Source organism: Hyaena hyaena, unplaced genomic scaffold, assembly GCF_003009895.1.
Source record: "Hyaena hyaena isolate Hyena2069 unplaced genomic scaffold, ASM300989v1 scaffold_91, whole genome shotgun sequence".
NCBI classification, from domain to species: Eukaryota; Metazoa; Chordata; class Mammalia; order Carnivora; family Hyaenidae; genus Hyaena; species Hyaena hyaena.
In genome coordinates this window covers 3249700-3269552 of record NW_024080725.1, presented here as the reverse complement: position 1 = coordinate 3269552, position 19853 = coordinate 3249700, and positions in this window count along the sequence as shown.

Genomic DNA, 19853 nt, shown 5'->3' with positions numbered 1-19853 from the left:
ACCAAGCCTGCAGTTTGGTTTGCCATCCCTTCCACTCTCACTTCCTTTACCTGGTTAATCCTACCTATTCTGAACTGAGATTCAATTCAAACATCTCTTCCACCAGGAAGTCTTTCCTGACCAGTGGACTAAGTTTAGCGTCCCCTTTTAACCTCTGATTTTCTGTCTCTAGCCCTACAATCACCACATTATTTTACAAATATCTACTTAGAGATTCATCCCCTACATCTGAGCGTGAAGTCTTTAAGGACAGGGAGTATATCTTAATTCACTGTTTTATCCTCACCATCTGCCATGATGGTTCACATATAGAACAGGCTCAAAACTAGGTTCTAACGAAGAATCACTGTTGTGTTCTCATCAAATGCTAAGCACCCCCAAGAAATGCACAAGAAGCAAAACCACAACATGGCAGCTAAGAAGAATGGTGTAAACCCAAAATGGATGGAGAAAATTTCTATGGTAATTGAATGGATGGTACAAGCATCAAGCAGAAATGGCAAATGAATCAAAGTGTGTGGTGAGTGGACTGCATCAGGCAAGGCTGCAAGGAAGCACCCAACACCCCTCAGCGAAGGTGCAGCTACATCTTTTATTGACCTTACACACCCTTTGAGAAATGGACCTTCTCTTACTTGCCAGTCTGGCCTGTCTGATGAGCTGCCTTCCAGGGAAATTCTAAGGTGGGGAAAAAAAAAAAAGGAAATCATTATTGATTGATCAGTTATCATGGAGATGAGACTAATAGAAGGTGATAGTCATTAGAGTATGAAGAGTGATATCAAGCATTACAAGAAAGGAAGAAAAACAGCCACTGACACTGCTGTTTCTTAGCTAAGTCTTTTGAAGAGGAAATGAATTCAGAGGTCTTAGGAACCAAATCCCCCATTTTTACCATGAGTACAATAATAGCCAGTCACATGATCATCAGTATAACATGACTAGTGTCTGGGCCTCCCAATAAACAGTAGCTAGTACTAACTGGTCAGTTACTTTCCAGTAAGTTCCTTTTATTTCTGGTAGCTGAAATCCCCTAGAAAATATCTGTTGAATTTGGGTGTGAAGAGACAAGTAAAAATTGTTCCTCCAGCGGAGTCTCCTCTGGTGTATTTGTTTTCTCTGAAGTACCTTTTTAATTTAATCCCTGATATTATTCCAGTATATCCATTATAGCAAACACTCTTAAGAAGAAAGGCTGAATTCAGAAATAAATTGCACTCACAGATCATACCTTAGGATGTGCATCATTAGTGTTTAACTGGCAAAACCAGATAGAGAAGATAGATGATCCCATTGAAAAAAGCCAAATCGGATTTTGAAGAGACTTTGACTTGCCCCCTTTTTCTTTCTTTTCCTGGGAAAGAGAAAGCAAAAATTAAATGGTCATGCATATGATTTTGGCGCTTTGCAGCAACTCGAGAGCCTCATCACTCCTGAGCTGGTCAGTTCTGTGGTCCCTTTTATCCGCTACTGACAGTGGCTCAAGGAGAAAGCCTGGGATGAAAACAAATCCTCATATTTGCATCAACCAATGTTAATGTTTGTCTGCAGCTCCCTCTCTACTTGGAACTGAAAAACAGTTCTCTGTTTTCTTCAGACTAGAATCTTATTATTTATAAATTATTTATCTGTTCTTCACTTTGCTCTGAAATGCAGCACTGCCAAGCTATTCTAGATGATCAAGGGATTCAGATAAAAGGACTACAAAGACAGAGCGACATCCAAAAATAGAAGCTAAATCCATTATCCTTGTTCCACCTGGCAAAGGAATTATGCTAGATGGTGTGCTTCTTACCTGCACACACGGCAAAATGGAGAAGTGAACAAAACAAGAGTTCAGATGCTCTGAGACTCCCTCTCTGTGGCCCCCACAGTGTACCTCTATCTCTCCCTCTAGTTTTCATAGCCCCTGTGAGCTCTTTCATGCTATTCAGGTAGGACACATGTTACAGAAAGCCAAAGCTTCAGCTAATGCTCCTGAGTTCCATGATTAAGATCAGGAAAAGTGAGACACAGAAGGCACGCTGGCCCATAATGGGGCATTGGGGGGAGGAGGGAAAGACCAAGGCAAAACAGGAGCAAGGGGATCCTGAAATTTCCCACAGAGAGAACCAGAGTGCCATGACTTTGTTTTATTGATCGTCCAATGCAAGACCTGTGTTGGGCAAGTAGGCATGGTCACAGGGCTGAAGTTTATCCTAAAGATAAGGAACCCCATCCCTGGGTCCCCCCTCCACCGCTGTGGGACTGTGATCCATCTTCAAGCTGCTCTTCCCTCACTCATTACTATGGCTTTACTGGACATTTTAGTCCAACGATTTGAGCACAAGTTACAGAGTCTATTCCTTTCCAAATTCCATATCAACAACCAGGGTTGTTGATAAATAATAAATAAAAAATAAAATAATAAAATAATAAAATAAAAATAATAAAATAATAAAAATAAAAATAAATAATAGATAAAAATAAATAGTAACTGTTTATTCCTTAGAATCATTAGTTATTAAAAAAAATAAGAACAGCAAACATTATATGCCCACACATGAACCCACATGTGCACACACCTTTGAAGCTTTGAATATATTTTGTTGTTCAACCAACTATGCATATGTTTGCATTCCCAAAACTAGCCACAACTATATGTAGTAATGCCTCAAACTTCAGACAAATTCAAGTCTCCAGAATTCAGGTATGGGTAAAAAGCAAAAGAATCTAGCCCTTGAGTGGCCAAGACAATAAACTCTAGTATACACTTCCTCATTGCCCCACATACACCTGGAAGTCTAAGGATCTGGTCCCCTGTAAAGGAGACCTGGGGGCCTTGGTGGGGAGGGGGACAGGGACAGCAAAACTCTCATTTCTTCAAAGCTCAGGATGTAGGTGAAAAGGAAACAGTAAGCCATAGAAGAGGATGCAGACATCACTAAACCAAAAGTTCATTTCTCCAAAGACACACACATGGCCAACAGGTGTGTGAAAGATGCTCAACATCACTAATCATCAGGGAAATGCAAGTTAAAAGCACGATGAGATACACCTCACACCTGTTAGGTTGATTATTATCAAAATTATAAGATAACAAGGGTGGCTCAGTTGCCTAAGCATCAGACTTCAGCTCAGGTCATGATCTCAGGTTTTGTGAGTTCAAGCCCCATATTGGGCTCTGTGCTGACAGCACAGAACCTGCTTTGGATCATCTGTCTCTCTTTCTCTCTCTCTCTCTCTCTCTACCACTGTTTCTAACTTTCTCAAAAATAAACATTAAAAATTTTTAAAAAACAACAACAAGATAAGGGGGCCTGGGTGGCTCCCTGGTTGAGCATCCGACTTCGGCTCAGGTCATAATCTCACCGTTCGTGGGTTTGAGCTCCGCATTTCAGTTGTGACCAACCACACTTCAAGTGAGTCGCTGATGGCTACGATATTGGAGAATGCAATTTGAAAGCAAGAAAGACTATCGCCCAGTGACCGAGACTTAAGTGGGCACTTTTGGAGACCGCCTCCATTGATAGGAAAAAGTACTGAAAAAATCATTATGGGGAAACTGGGTGAGAGACAGATGGACCCGCACATTTTACCAATAAACACTAGCTTACCCTCCTAGAACCTTAAGAAACTTTATTCGACTGGCCATACAGCTTACCTTCAGTCAAGACAAAATGACATTCTCTCTGAGAAATAAAATATGGTGGAAATAACACTGAAGGGATCGCAAGAGAACTATTTGGGTCTCTGTCTCTGTCCGGCCTGAGACATCCACCCCAGGGTGTTGAGGCATGGGCTTCTTGTGACACTAGACCCTGACGACCTTGCCTTGTACTTGGTGGTCTCCAGCTGGGACCGATCTCTCCAGAGAAGCACTTGGTGGGTCCCTGGAACCATTCCTTCAAGGGAACAAAAGCCTGTTTGTGACCCACCCTCATGAGAACACGTCAATCTGCCCCACCTCTGTGGGAACCAATAGGAGCATATGATACATAGTGGGCGCACCATGCTGTTAGGGCCCTTGATCCTTTCCTTTGAATTCTTAGAGGCACTCAGTGAGTGCCTGGTTCACTCTCGGTGAGAAGGTCCTAAAATTCTTCCAACTCTGCTGTTAGAAAAACAGACAGTCCAAAGCCACCATCCCGAGGCTCAGAGCTTTCTGGGGGGATTGATGTGCTGTCTTCCCTCTTGGGCGGCAGAGATAACGCACCGTGTGATTTAGGTACAGGCCAGGGAGCGTGCTGGTGTTTTCTTCTTCATCCTCCTCCGAATGCAGATCTATTGGACAAGCATTCTTACTGGGAGAATAAAAATATTATGTGCTTTGATTTGGGCCTCAGTGTATATTTTGCCAACACAGGTTAAAAAGGCAAAGAGGGAAAAGAAAGGACAAAAAGACTGGCATGAGGGATTTTGCATAAAAAAGCTGCTGATAAGACATGAGTCACACACAGCTCTTTGAATGCCCCAGATCTGGTCTACAGAGATAAAAGCACCTCACCCTCCTTGAGGGGAAAGTGGTTTTGCCTTGTAACTAGTTAGCCTCAATTAAGAAGGAATGTGAAGCTAGCTATTTCCCTCTTATAAAAAAACAAAAGGAAAAAGAAGAAAAACTGTCATTCCCAGCGCCACTGTCCCCATGCAGGTGTGGCCGACTCTTCTCCACTGCTAACTCATTTCCTGGATGAACTCAACCAGAGTTCATCAAACATGGCTCTGAGTACCATCTACAGATGGGTCATTTCCAGGGCACACCTCCAGCCCCTAGACTGCCCTCATCACACTCCACCTGCTCCTGGCTAAGTTTCCTTCTCATTCCAGCCATCTGATGACCCAGGCTGAAAGTCTTAGAGGCCCCCTTGACTCATCTCCTACTCCCTCATTGCACATCCAATTCCCAGGCAAGCCCTAGGGGCTCAGAATGTATCCAGGCTGACCAACCTCCTTCTCTGCTACCATCCTAATTGAGTTCTGCATCTCACTTGACTTCACAGACTTTCCCACTGGTCTCCTCACTTCCATTCTTGTCCCCTACAATCACTACCCACATAGCAGTGAGACTACCTCAGGGCCTTTGCACTGCAGTGCCTTTTGACTAGTTCTACCTCAGACCTGCACATGATCATCTGCCCATTTTATTCAGTTCTCAACCACAAAGTCACCTCCTCAGTGGACCTTCTTACACCCCATCCCAAATTGCCCTTTTACCATACCCTATTCCCTTACTCTGCTTTATTTTTATTCATAGCATTTACAACCACTTGATTTTATATTATATTTCATCTTCTTACTTATCATCTATCTTCCTTCATCAGGATGTAAAATCTAGGAAGGTAAGGGCTTGCCTTACCTATTGTTATACCCCCAGTCTCTAGAAGAACATAAGTAGTCAATAAATATCTGTTAAACAATTGAACGAACTTGTCCAATTGAATCATGGGCAATTCTTCTGAAGTTATTGGACATAGGAAATAGAAATACCTTCCCTTCAGTCAATATAAATATCAGTGGAATGAATGAATGAATGAATGAATGAGGCAGATAGCCAAAAAGAGACTGTGTAACCTGCATACAAAGAGAAGTGTGGCAAATGTGCCTTGCCATCAGCAACCTTATCCCCCAAATCTATAGTCTTCCACAGAATGGATTAAAAACCCTGGTTCATCCCACTGGCAACTTAGGCTACTGTTGTGGGGTGAAGATCTTCACCATGACACCCCAGAAATAAGGCCAGGGGGCTGATCTGCAAGTAAGAAGCTTCAACACTGGAGACCAGGGGACATGTCACGTCATTCCTTCTGCTATAAATGCAGCTTGGTTTGACCTCAGACCTGTCCACCTTTGTTCAGAGTTTTGCTGTCAGCCACCCTGAATCTTGAAAAGAGGAGGCAAAATGGCCACGTATTTCTTTTGCAGAGCTTTCAATAGGTAACATGTCCAGCACTACCTAGGCCAAGCTGCAAGACTGCATCCCTGACCTTCAGTATCTAATAAGATTTTTCTTCCTATCTAACAAAGCTAGAGGTTCAAAAACCTGTCATGGAATCACTGAGTCAGAAGTTACATTCATATTCATTAAGCCCAGCATCTCCTATTTCACAGATGAGAAAGCTGAGGCACAAAGGAATGACTGACTCAGCATTTCATTGTGGGTCCAGGGCTGAGTTGGCATGATAACCATGCTTCACACCTTCCACGCAAAGCACACTGCCAAGCTTGTGCAGAAACAGGGGACAAGGGAGAGGGGGGGAAGGAGATGGGGGAGAACAGGGATGTGGGGAGAGAGGGGAGGGAAGGGAGAGGGGAGGGGAGAGAGGGGAGGGAGGAGAGTGGAGGAGGAGGAGAGAAGAGAGAGGAGGGAGGGAAAGGGGACCAGGGATAGGGGTGGAGGGAAGGGGAGAAAGGGACAGAGAGAGAGGGAAACAGAATCCCAAGCATATTCCTCCACTGACAGCAGTGAGCCCCATGTGGAGGGCTCGAACTCATGAACTCTGAGATATGACCTGAGCCAAAGTCAGACACTTAACTGACGGAGCCGCCCAGGAGCCCCAAAGCGCCCCTATTCAAAATGGGAGGTAACTTGCAAGCTCATCATCTCAAATAAAATATTCCCAGAGTGCCTAGAATTGAAGGTCATTTCATCAAAATGGGACCCCCTCCAGCTCATTCCTTCACAAAGCAGGCAATTCCTTGAACAAGCCCGCTCACCCTCCCCCACAATTGCAGTTGTCTCTTCTATAAAATTTGGCTCTGATTCCCTGGAACTCTTACCTGTTCTTCCCAAGGGTGCCATCCCAGAGGCAGATGTCACAGCAGTTAAAAATACGTGCTTCCAAGCCTGCTGTTTGTGACCACACAGATGGACCTTGAAGACATGATGCTAAGTAAAGTAAGTCAGACACAGAAAGGCAAATACTGTGTGATCTCACTTACATGCAGAATAAAAAAAAAAAATTATAAAAAGAGAGACCAGTTTTTTGGTTACCAGAGACAGGGCTGCGGGGTAGGCAGAATTGGAGAAAGGGGATTAAAGGTATAGCCTTCCAGTTATAAGATACATAAGTACTAGGGACAGAATGTATAACATGGTGACTCTAGCTAACAGAGCTCTATGACATACAGGACAATGGTTAAAAAGGTAAATCCTAAGAGTTCTAATCACAGGAAAACATTTTCTCCTTTTTTTACTTTTGTTTTTATTGCATCTATATGACAAGATAGTTGTGAGCTGAACACATTGTGATACTTATTTCACAGTATATGTAAATCTAGCCCTCCTGCTGGACGCCTTAAACTTATACAGTGATGTATGTCAATTATTTCTCAATAAAACTGCGGGAGAAGGGGGTAAAGGTACGTACTTCCATAACAGATGCGCCCGTTTCAAATCCTGGCTCCTCTTACTACTTGTGTCACCTGATGTAATTTTTTGAACTTCCTAGCAAGACACAAAACAGTCCAAATAATGGGATCCTTTTATGTAGATAAAAAGTATGGAAATAGATACATCGTCTTTCACTGACTCTAAGAAGCACACGTAACATTTCTGTTTTAAAAAAAGATGCTGCTTAGAATCTCAAACCTGTCACAATCACTACCAGCCAGGTGACAGCTGCAGGATTTGGGTGAAGAATGTCCGCTGACATTTTAAGGCAACACCAAGAAATGGCCGGTGCTAAAGCATCTTACGTTCCATACAATATAATAAATCTGCTGGTAAGTGTATATAAATTCTTTCTGGAAAGAATCAAAGACACATTTAGAAGCAGTTACCTCCAGGGAGAGAAACAGAAAATGGGAAATGAGGCTTTCACTTTCCATTTTCTTCCACCCTCCACGATTTGACTTTCTCAACCTGTGAAATGTATTCAATAATAAATGAGCCATTGGGGTTTATTTTCTCCTTTGTACTTCTTTTACTTTAATCAATCTTAATTTTTTAAATAAAGAACAAGCGAAGTAAATAATTAAGTGTATCATCTTAATTCTTGAACTTTCTTCCTCTCTCGGTTTCTTTGCATTTGAGACACTGGAAAAAGTTTCTAAAGGTCTAAAGAGACACAGAAAAGCATTAAAGTACAGTTCAAAGAGCACGGGGCCAGAGATGGAAGACAGGGATGGACGGAACCCCAAATTAGCAAAACTGCAGGGAGGTAATTACTTTCATGCACGTCTGTTGGCTGCCAAATTTTGTACTACCCTTTTGGAAAGCCCACTTGTCAGAATATAAACATTAAATATTCATGCCTTTGACCCAGAGACTCAACTACCATGTTTTTATTGTAAAGAAAGTTTCTACAATACTTTTTAAATGCTAGGCATTAAAATATTCACATAATTTCTTTTAATAGCCAAAATAATTGACAGTATCTCAAATTTACATCAATAGGTTAATAGTTCAGTAAAATACGATCCATCTGGGGAATGGGAATGAATCCATAATAACATTATTAAAAATGTTATTAAAAATATGATAACCAGATTCAATTTTACAAAGCAAGAAAAAAATTGCATGTATAGTACAAGTGGGTCAAAGAAGCATCCTTTTTGTGTGTGCAGAAAATTTAGAATGGTGAAGAAGCCAGCAAATAAATTCCAACAGGGAAAATACATGGAACCCAGAAAACAGACACCCTAAGTCTGGCAGTCATCCCTTTATTCATTCATTTATTCAACCTTTGTGGCTTACGCACTTTCTTTCTGCTGAGGTGCAACAGTGAACCAAACACACATGATTCTTGTCCTACAGAAGCTTATGACCTAGTAACCTACAGATAATCTCCGTCCCTGAGGAAGTTAGCAGGACGAAATAATCAGAGTAAAATTAAGAGATACTAGAATAAAGAGAAGCCGACTCAAAAAGCTAAAATAACATCCAAATAAACCCTAAAGAAAGAGGAAGGAATTATTAAATGTAAAGGATGGAAATAATTCATCCGAATCCTAAGAAGCAGAATCAATAAGAAGGACTTGTTTTTGTGAAAACACCAGTAATATAGACAAACATCTCACAACGCTAATCAATTTTTTAAAAAGGAAAAGAAAACAAATTCAGAACATTAAGAATGGAGGACTTGGGTTTCCCAGTCCCACAGGTAAGGAGCTTGGACTTTGGTGTACCCATCCTGGAACAGGGCTGAGCAAACTGCAAACTGACCATTCCTCTTAGCTCCATTAGAGGATGGACATCACTGGGAAAGCTGTGGCCCCTAGACAGATGCACACAGGAAGTCACAAGTGACCAGAGCAGATGCCCAGGGGCAGACACGTCCAAGGGCACGGGTACTGGGCAAGAGAACAAACTGTAACTGACAAAATGCTAGAGGCTCAGCACTCCAGAGGGGTCCCGTCTTGGGGGAACATCCCCTCACGTCTGTGAGCCCCTTCACCAGCCCTCTCAGGTGCGCACAGTGAAGACTGGAGAAAAATCCCCTTGCAGCACAGGGAGGGGACAAGGAGCCATTTTGAAATACGCCCAGAGTATTGTGCTCTTAACAAAGTATGAACAATGCGGAAGGGCTTACAGCAGGCATGAAATGTTTGCTGATTGTAAAAGAAAATTCGGCACAACTCCGTAATAATGAATGTTTACATCTCAGAGAAATGGTTGATTTTCAAAGACACAAAATGACCAGAAGTGAAAAAATAAGGGGAAAACTTGAGTGGAGCGAAGCAACGCTGTCAGGAAATGGGCTTTCTCCTGTGTTTCTGTAAGAAACTACCTGACACGGTTCTGGAATGCAACTTTTGGAGGCTCATGTCAAATACCTCTAAAATGTGCAAGCACAGTGACCTATAAATCACCCTTATGCAAAATCCTTCTAACAAAATAATAAATGAGAGCGCAAAAGTGTATTATTCTTCCATAATCATTTGTATTTAGCAAAGGACTATGTGTCATAGCAAAAACTGGGAACAGCCTACACGTCTAATAACAATTTTGATAAAGTGCAGTCCATCTATACAATGGGCTGTTATACAATCATTAAAAATGAGGCCATGGGTACTTCTTGGTTCCAAAAGATGTTTGTGATGGATTAGTAAGTGACAAAAAGCAAGTTGCCAAACAAGATGACCCTATTTATTTATTTGTTTACTTATTTAGAGAAAACAATTTTGGAAGACTAAGTCTTGCTAACAGTACTTAACTCCGGGGACTTGAGTTATGGGTGAGTTTTCAGTTTCTCCTTCAGAATGCATATTTCTTATATTTGCCTATTTATTAAGACAAGCATAAAATACACTCACATGGGAAAACTGACCAATGAAATGAAATGAAAACATTAAACATTGTCACTGTCTCAGGTGCTGAAAACATGAGCTACCACTTCTTAGCCTTATTCCTGGAGTCCAGCAAATTAGAAAGTCTTTCATTACAATTTCATGACAAATAAACTTGCAGACAATAAGGATTCTTAGGCTACAACGCCAACTCTGACAGGAACGATGTAAACCCAGCAGTGACTTCCCTTCTCTGGTCTCACCTCCTCGTCTCCAAATCAAAAGAGCTGGAGGAGCCCTTCCAGAGGCCCGGCTCTAATGCCCACTTGGCTACTTCTCTTCAAACTGCCGGCTCAGCTATGCAGGGAACATCTACTGCTGTGGCAAGCTTGGTACACAGTCCATTTAGAAACAGATTTTGAAGAAGAAGGGAAGACACAAGTAATTTTCATTTGTTTCATTACAGCAATTTAATAGGAACAACCATCCAAAACATGGAAAATGTCAAGTGGGCTATTAAAGGCCTCCAGCAGGAACGGGCGCATCTAGGCACAAATATTGAATGGGAGCAATAGCCAGAAAGGAATACAGAGGGGCATGCTTGCTGCACCAGCTTAAACACCAGTTCTGTTTTAAGAGATGATCATGTAGGAGGCTAGAGACCCATAGCAGCCATGCATAGATTCAGAGGATTCAACTGTGCCAAGAGGAGTCTTCCTCCAACAGCAAGTGACATGCTCTTACTGTTGGTTCAGTATATTTCATTATTGGGTTACCGCATGCCGTGCCAGGCCAAGCGCTGTGTTAGGGGGATCCAGAAGAGAAAGAGGCACAGATCCGTAAAGAGAGAGAAGGGCAAAAGTCTGATTTCCATATTGCAGAGAAATACATTAGGGAGGTGTGACAGGACCCCCTTCCGGGGTATTAGCCAGATGTAGTAGGAACTTGGCAGAGGTCCAAGAATTAGCATATTATGTACAGGGAACCCACAGCGCCCATCTCTGCAAAAGCCCAGTCGTAGGAAGGAGGTAGGTGGTGCCCTCTGAAGGTATCCGGGGGCCAGAACGAGCTTTAAGCTAGGCAGTTACAAGCTCTCAGACTTCATTTGATTCTCAGGAAATGGCCCTTCCCTCATCTGGAAATCTAGGGACCAAGAAAATACATCCAGGGACATGCTCTTGACCCCTCCCCATACTACTACACACCCATAGCAACCGACCTCCAGATGGCTTGTTTATGGGTAGAATGGCCTTTCCACAAGCCACATATGAAATTGAAGATTACTAGAACAAACCCCTAGTAGCCAGGAGAATGAGTATATCATTCTAGGCGGACACCCCCTGATTTGCCCTTGGCTCTCCCCTTGCTCCACAGTAGATAAATGCAAAAGAGCAGAAAGTTTGGTCTTCGTGTTTCCAAATCTCCACACTTAGCTCTAATTTGCAACTTCCTTCAAGGTCTTTGCTTCCATTTAAATTAAATCTGCAAAAAAATAATTATCTGGTAATTTTCCAGTAGAGGGAAAAAATCAGAACAAACCATGTTCACCCTGCACCCTACTGTCATTTGCTGACCCTCACTGTCCAGGACCAGGGTCAGTGCCCAACCCCAGGCGCTCACAGTCAAGGATGGAAGGGCAGAGCCATCTCATCAAGTGGCATGCTTTGGCCTGAATGGAAACATTTTCCCCTGGATATCAAGGAGTTTGTGAGGGGTTCAAAGAGGAGGAAACGGTTTGAGATGGAATAAGTGACAGGGGAATAAGACGTCACCAAGCAGACTGCAGCAAGACAATGAGGGAAGAAGTCTTCATGTTCCTTGATCACAGCTGAATGCTGTGTTCTTTTCTGAATGTTCTTAGTATCACTTATTCCCATCAACAAGAGGAGAAGCCTACTTCCAGTACACACACCCACCTTCACAACATTTTAAAGAAACTAAGAGGCTGTCCCCCAGTGTGGACTCCCTCGAGCCATGAACTTAACCTTGATTGGATTCTACTAGAATACAGATGCCTCCTGGTGGGGTAAGGCATCTGCAAGCAATAAGCAGGTTTTGCTGGTCCAAGACAGGAAAGGAGAGGCAACTGGGAAGAGTCACAAGGACAGTGTTGGGAAGACACTCAACCTCCCTGGATCTCAGTGTCCTCTTCCGTAAATGAGGGAGACCACCAAAACTTTCCTCTACTGATAAAAAAGGACTGACAGATACAGCCGATGCCGCCCCTTCCCCCACATCCTACCTTCACAGAGGTGATGGCTGGAGTAGCAGCAGCCCTCCAGTGACCATGAGGGAAAGGCCAAGACAAACACATGCTATCTATCTCTGCATACCAGATCTATCAAATCAAGGCCAGCAAGAAATTGCCTCTAGATTTTTTTTTTTATAAAAATATATGCCCTGTTGCTTTAAATCACAGTGAGTCGAGTTTTTTGTTACTTCAGTGAAATTCAGTGCTAACTGAGGGAAAGTTGCTGGGATAATTCAATAAGATAACATTTGGACATTGCATAGCACAGAATCTAGAAGGCAGCAGGAGCTCAGTATTATCAGCCCTTCCTCTTATCATTCTCTTCTTTGAAAATGAGACCTCTCCTGGAGGTCAAGTACTATCAGAGGAAGTGAAAGTCAACGTCATGTTTGCAGTGTGGATTCAAAGTGTCAGAGCAAGAGGATAGTGAGGACCATGTGTATCGCACCCTCATCTCACACCTGAGGATGCAGACGCCCAGAGAAGAAAAGCAACTCGCCCAAGGTCATCCAGGATGTGAGTGGCAGAAATAACAGGCTATCCCTCAGTGGTTTTTTTTTGTTTTTGTTTTTGTTTTTGTTTTTTTTTATCCCTCAGTGTTCTGACAAGCATCTACCAACCCTCTGGGTGGGGCGGGGTGGAGACCTCAGACTCAGAACTTAGCACGTCCAGTCTCAGAACCTCTCTCCTGCCCAGCTCGACTCTCCTTCTACTGGCATTTCCCAGTCTGGGCTTCCTAGTCTTCCCTTCCACCTGCTCCAGATTCACTCCCCTATAACCTACACGGAGACCACAGGTACATTTCACCCATGACCACCACCATCAGCACTTCAGCCCATACCTGCAAACCTTCCATGACTCCAATGGCCAGAAGGCCCAGTTCCTCAGATGCCCTGCACAACCCCAAGTGGTCAGACGCCAGCCAGATCACTCCATCTCTGCATCAGGCCCTGTTTACATCAGTCAGATGTCTCCTCCCTGCCCAGAGAATCTGGGCCATGCTTATGCTACCAAGACACTCCCCCTTTTTTCGCCCTATTAAAAAGTGACCCGCTTCCCAAGAACTAGTTCTTCCTCCTCTGAGCTCCAGGAGAACTTACTTTCAGCCCTCGCTGTGTTGGCATGTGGCATTTATGGCTTCAGGCTTCCACTTAATCTTTAGTCACTAAATGCCGATCCCTTGCAAGCAAAAACTGCTCTTTCTGTGTCTATCTTGGGGATGAACATAGGGGAGAACCTCGCAAGCAGTGGTAGCAGCCAGCCATCAGCACAGCAGCAACAAATGTAGGAATCCAAATCAATGACACTAACTCGTTCTCAGAACTTGCTACTGACTGGAGTGTTAGCTAGGATCCCGGCAAGGAACACAGAGAGCTCACTGGAATCTTGAAAAGAATGTAAGGAATTGATCGCGTATGCAAGGGTGAGGGAACGAGAAAGGATGATGAGGAGCCCAAGGATAGCAGCCTAGACTGAGAGGAAGGGGAGGAGTCAGTGAGACCTTGAACCATGAAGAAGGACCCAACCAGAGGAGTTGTAGCTGCAAGTGTAGCTGGAGAAGACCCATCAGTGCAAAACCTGACCAAATCGGGAAAAAGGCAGAAGAAGAAATACCACTACTTCTCTCTCCTCCCACCTCTCATCTGCTGATGCCTCCCGTTGGCCAAACTCAGTGGAAAGCCAGAAGGCAAAGAAATATAAATAATGGAATCCATAGGGGATAAGATAACCCTGCCTTCACCTCTCCAGGACACAGAGCAAGGTGGAAAAAGGTCCAATATATATGGGGGTGGAGGAAGGGGCAGGGAGTGGAGGCAAAGAGGGACAAATGGAAAATAACCAGCACAGAGGCATTGCCTAAGCAGTTTACCTGCATTATCTCCTTTAAGCCCTCACAGTAATCCAGGGAACAAAAGGACTCTGATCCTCGTTTACAAATGAAGAAACTGGGGGCGCCTGGGTGGCTCAGTTGGTTGACCTTCTGACTTTGGCTCAGGTCATGATCTCACACTGTGTAGGTTCTAGCCCCACATCATGCCCTGTGCTGACAGCTCAGAGCCTGGGGCCTGCTTCTGGTTTTGTGTCTCCCTCTCTCTCTGACCCTCCCCTGCCTGCACTCTGTCTCTTTATGTCTCTCAAAAGTGAATAAATATTTTTTAAAAAATTTTTAATAAAAAATGAAGAAACTGAGTCACAGGGAGATTGATTAAGTGGCCCAAGCTACTGAGCCATGATCTGAATGCAGACAGATACCAGAGCCTCAAGGCTGAAACACTAAAATGCTTTGTGGAATAAACAAAGGAATGCCCAAGTGTGATTTAATGCAATGACTAACATTCTCTTCTGCACCAGTCCTTGTACTGACAAACGCTAGAGAATATTCACAATCTCATAATCCCCATCCTAGTGAACTTCTCTCTTGACCACACCCCCCCAGCCTACCTCACCCTTAGCTGAATGCAAAACCACAATTCAGAAAAGTGGTTCTCAAACATTTTGGTTTCAGTACTTCTTTACTCTTAAAATTTACTGAAAATCTTTGAAGAGCTTGTTTATCTAAGTTATATTTGTCAACATTTGTCAAATTAGAAATTCGAACTGAGAAATTTTTAAAACACAAAATACCCCAGGACACAGAAAGATGATGTCATCACATATGGTGGATATTCTGGAAAACTCCACCATACATTCATGAAAAAAAAACAGCTACTACTCCCTTAGTATTATGAAAATAGTTTTGACCTCAAGGATTCCCTTGAAGGGTCTTGGGGAACTACCAGGTGTCCTCAGACCAGAGTTTGAGAACCATTAATCTAGATGATGTCTTTGTTTCATTTAAATTCATATAAACCACAACCTTATATATTATCAGCCTGAACTTAGTAGCCCAAACCTCATTCTCTTCCCTCCTCTCTTTTTGGTCTCATTGTTACTGAGACCCTCCTCTTTTCAGAGTGCAGGGGCCACCTTCCAGGGCACAGCCTAGAGAGGGAGGGCCATTCTAATAGGCCTGCCCTTGAGTTGTCACACTCAGCACACAGCCTGTCCAGGTGTATGTCAGGGAGCAGGCACTAGATGATTAACTCAGAGAACAGAGCAGACTATGCTCAGAGAATCTGACCGAGTGGCAACAGCCTGGGATGACTAGTGGGGACAGGCACCACAAGTGATCACCCTAAAGCAGGACAAGAGGGGCGCCTGGGTGGTTCAGTCGGTTAAGCGTCTGACTTTGGCCCAGGTCACGATCTCGTGGTTCATGAGTTTGAGCCCCATGTCGGGCTCTGTGCTAACAGCTCAGAGCCTGGATCCTGCTTCACGTTCCGCGTTTCCCTCTCTTTCTGCCCGTCCCATCCCTCTCTCTCTCAAAAATAAATAAACACAAGAAGCAAGACAAGAAAAGAGAAGGAGGTATAGGAGATAGGAAACAGCTCTGAAGGAGGCTGAGGAATACAGTCCCAGCAGCTCTTTCATTTTTAAAAGTCTTGGCTAGTGCCCTTGGCCATCACAGCAAGACAAGATGAGGGAGACAGCCCCCTTCTTCCCATCCTTAAAGCTGGTCATCTTGTTCACTGATATTCTAGACTCCAATAAACTCTGAAATGCAATCAGAAAAATGGCGGATGAGATGCTGCATGGATTCACTTGATATGAAATGGTGTCCCTTTTTATCTGGTTTTGTACTTTATCTTTCTTTTATGCTAGCTTTAAGCTATGTGATTTCATCCACCTACTTTCTATCCTTCAGCGAGCATATTTATATTCTGCAATGAAAAGAAAGATTTCATATCTTATCCTTTAACATGAAACTATTTCATGGAAAGTGTACGTGACCTCACCTCAGTCTCCTTTTTCCCCAGGAAAAATGAATTCTCTTCTGAAGTCATCTCTGCCAACTCACATTGGATACCATCCTTTCCTAACATAGGATCGATACAGTTATAGATACACCCCATGATCTTTACAATCTTTCTATTTTTCAATTATCTAACACATGCTGAACGCTGAGACATGTACTCTATATATGTTAATTCTAAGCTTCGTAACAACTTCACTAAGGAAGCACTATTTTCTTTATTGTATAAGTGAAGAAACTGAGGCTCAAAGAAATAATGGACCTTACCCAGCTGGTAAGTCCACAACTTGAACCCAACCTGTGATTCCAAAATTCATGTTAACCCAGATTCCATGAAGTCATTCAACTGTCTCTCTTGCCCCAATTAGCAGCAGTCTTCTAGTATGGTCTCTTCATGCATGCCAGGCTTGGTCACAATTCTATTAGCCATACTGATATGGCACATAACTCTGGTTTGATGAATCCCAACATGAGCAGTCCACAACTCCAATCTGATAAAGAGCAGACCCACTCGACTTTTTGATGATCACATAGGAGACCTGCTTACTACCTCTAGAAGTTACAGCTAAGTATCTCCTCCATGGACTCTAAGAGATATTATTATTCTCTTCCTTTCTCAGAGACTATTCCTCCAGTGCTTTGCTAACCAGCTCTAGCCTGTCCTTGGAGCCTGCAATCCCAATCACTTATATAAAAACAAATTAGGTAAATCACCTTTTTGCTCACTCTGTGTGCTTTCTCTCATTATCCTTGGAGAAATTAACTCTCCCTGGGCATCTAAGACAAAAGTTCATGGAAGTTGAAAATATCTGGCTTAAGGTAGAGGTGAAAGTTTCCAAAGGACTTTACTCAGATGCTTTATTATCCTCAGATATAATCATTACAAAATCTCCTGCCACCATCCATTCTCTTGGGTCCCAACAAGTTAACACAGTACATAGGCAAACGCCACAATTTTCTAACTCAGAAGATTGCCCTGAATCCTAGTCACGGATTTGAGTGTTTTCTGTGCATCTACTTACATGTGTGCATGCTGAGATGTATTTTGTAGACACGTAGAAGGAGCATGTAAGTAAATGGTGTTACTCAAAACCAACTCTTGGTAAACTTGGCCTCCCGAAGGGGTCAGAAAAATGTGGAGAACCATTCACGTAAACTGCAAATTAGATTCAGCTAAGAGGGAGGGAGACATATCTTTTATTCACAAGCACTACAGATTACAGAGATGTGGCTGTCACCCTATATTTCCTTTGTTTAAATGTCTCACGAGTGACATCATCAAGATGATAACATAGGTTTGTCCCTATTTCAGTCACCCTTACAAGAATACCAACTACCAACTATCAATAGACAAGACACTATTGTGAAAATCAAGAACCTGGGAGTGAGGCTAAAGCACCTCCTGGACAGAAATTGAAAAGGACCACATTAGAAGGGTAATAGAAGTGGTTTACTTTGACCAAATAGCCTCTCCCCCAGGCTGCCACACCAAGAGATCCCCCCAACTTCAGCCTATGATTTCTTCAGTAGGAATAATAGAACCCAAGATGAACACCCACCTTCCTTATCATTATAAGACACTTCCTACAAGGCTCACTCAGGTCTCACTTGACAGAGATCACTGAAGAAGTCGTTCAAGCTTGACCACTGGGGATAAGATAGAGATGGAAAAGGTAGTAGAGCTCAGATCTTGGTGGGCCACATTTCCCCTTGCAGTGGCACCCAAGTGCTATCCAAGACAACTCTGCATGTCTGCAGAGTTGATCTGGTGGCTATATCTGGCCAGAGAGCTTGGTAGGCAATTCTGCCTGATTTAGGTCCCCAGCTGATGGGTCATACTGGCCATAGAGCCTCTATGACTCACCTGGACAGGAAAGCAAATTCTCAGTCCTGCCCAACTGCTGAAAAAAGCTTCTAGTCCCACCCAACTAAAAAACCGGATAGCCATTGAGTCCATCCTATGACTCCAATCAGGAAAGAATCCAAGCCAGCAGGTCTGCCCAACTGTTGAACTTATTCTCTGGTCCTGTATAACCATGGACTTGAATAGTGACCCTGGGCACCCTCAGAGCCCAGCCTATCTTTTTGCCCAGTCACAGAGCCCAGCCGATAGCTCTACCCAGCTGTGGAGCCTCATCTACAGCTCTGCCTGATTACTTAACACAGCATGTGACCTTGCCCAGGCAAGGAGCCCAACTAGTGACCCTGCTCAATTGCATAACATAGCCTTCAGCCACACCAGACCAAAGAGCCTAGACAGTACCCCACTCAGTCACAAACCACAGTCTTCGACTTCATCCAAGTGCAGGATACAAATAGAGGTTCTAGCCAATCAGAGGGCCTGTCCAGTGACCTCACCCAATAGCAGAGTATAGACAGCACCTCCCCAATCACCAAGCACACCCTCCAGTTCCAACCAACTTTAGGTCACAGCCCACAGCCTGCAGCTCCATCTGTCCAAGCCGTCACCTAGATGCAGAATCCAACCAGTAGCACCATGTGCTTGGGGAGCGCAGTCAGAAGCCCAACCAACCAAAAATGATGATGGAGCCCAACCTGCACTAGCAGTATCTAACCAGTGGCAACACCCTGCCAGGAACACAACACATGACCTGACCCAACTAGAGGTGGTTACAGACCCCAGCTAGTGGCCCCATATGACCACAGATCATAATCAGTAGCCCCACCCAACCAGGAATCCTGCCTAAAATTCCTGCTTGAATTTGTAATCCAACCACCAAGCCCAACCAACTGCAGAGCCCAGACAATGGCACCTCTCAACCTCAGAGCACAGGCAGTGTCTTCACCTAAGAGACTTCAGTAACAAATCTCACCAGCCCACAGATGCTACCAGTTGATCACCCAGTAATCCAAACTGAGCTAACTGGTGATGATCTTTCCCTGATGAAGCAAACCTGTTAAGTCTGGAAGAGGAGACTGGTTACTCATAAATGCAGGTACTAATGCAAGTATATAAGGATCATGAAGAATCAGGTAAATGTGATACCACCAAAGGGAACTAATAAAGCTTCAATAACTGACCCTAAAGAAATAGACATCTATGAACTGTCTGAAAAAAAATTTCAAAATAACCCACTTAAACAAGTTCAGTGAAATAAGGAACATACAGAGAAGCAACTAAACAAAATTAAGGGGGAAATGTGTGAACAAAATAAGGAGTTCAACAATAAAAAAAAGAAATCATCAAAAACAGACAAACAAAAAATAGATATCCTACAGCTAAGAATATAATGACTGAGCTAAAGAATTCAATTAAAAAAACCTCATCAACAGACTTAACCAAGCAGAAGAAAGTATCAGTGAACTCTAAGACAGGTCGTCTGAAATTATCCAATCAAGGAACAACAACAACAAAAAAGAACAAGCAAAAAGAAAGTCTATAGGACTTTTGGGATACCATTTAAATACACACACACACACACACACACACACACACACACACTCATTATGGGACTACCAAAAGGAGAAGAGAAAAAGAAAAGGACAAAAACCATATTTAAAGCAATAATGGCTACAAACTTC